Here is a 748-nt window from a genome sequence, read left to right as displayed (position 1 = left end):
CAATTTCCCCACATGTACAGCACAAATCAACTGGTTAAACCAGACAAGAAAAGCAGAAACAAGAATAGGGTTTTCCATTTATTGAAAGCCAGTAATAGGTTCTCTCATTTACTGAAGTCCAGCTAAAGTCTTCTGTCGCTCTTTAACCATTACAGGACCGAGTGAGGCATTGCCTTCCCACTGAACACCTAGAAAAAGCAAATACCCAAGTTAAGTAGAGCACATGAAATGTCAAAAGCAACCTTAAAGTAGCTACCTAACACCCAATAGGAGCATGCACTTCCAACACCAGCGACTCACATGTTGAGTCACCGCAACCACAACCTGGTGTCCCATCGCAGCACCAAAAGACCTGCACAAGCAACTTATACACAAAAGACAAAGAAAGAAAACAGCAACCTTACAGTGTCTTAAGTCAGCATGAAATACCATTGGAGAAGGAACAGGATTTGTGGAGAGCTCACTGGGTGCATAAGGCAACAGTGCCTCACAGTACATGTTTGTAGATCTGCAAGAGCACCACAAGTGAGAATCTCTCTCACCTGGTCGCGTGCTGTGTCTCTGGCAGAAGGAGCGAGGTCCCGTAGGCTTCCGTTTCCGTTCGGGTCTCTATCCTCGCTCTCTACATGCTATCCCAGTTTTCCAATCCAGATGTGTAAGCTGCCCATGCCACACGCACTGGTGGGGGCGAATGGCATGGTGGATTGTGTTCTCCGACAATGTTTTCTGGAAGTATTCCTGAGCCCAT

At 46.5% G+C, this 748-nt stretch overlaps 1 long non-coding RNA gene and 1 pseudogene across 1 annotated transcript; both read right to left on the bottom strand.

The window, feature by feature from the left end:
* The window catches only part of LOC109052472, a 15,868-nt pseudogene that overhangs the window by 7,541 nt on the left and 7,579 nt on the right, over window positions 1–748 (bottom strand).
* LOC109067677 lies at window positions 66–295 on the bottom strand. Its single transcript, XR_006158629.1, has 2 exons — window positions 262–295; window positions 66–188 (listed from the first exon to the last, which is right to left on the bottom strand). It is a non-coding gene; the product is annotated as an uncharacterized LOC109067677 (long non-coding RNA).

The sequence above is a fragment of the Cyprinus carpio genome, chromosome B25 (genome assembly GCF_018340385.1).
Source record: "Cyprinus carpio isolate SPL01 chromosome B25, ASM1834038v1, whole genome shotgun sequence".
Taxonomy (NCBI): Eukaryota; Metazoa; Chordata; class Actinopteri; order Cypriniformes; family Cyprinidae; genus Cyprinus; species Cyprinus carpio.
Note: the sequence above shows the minus strand (reverse complement) of the source record. Positions and strands in the feature narration are given on the sequence as shown.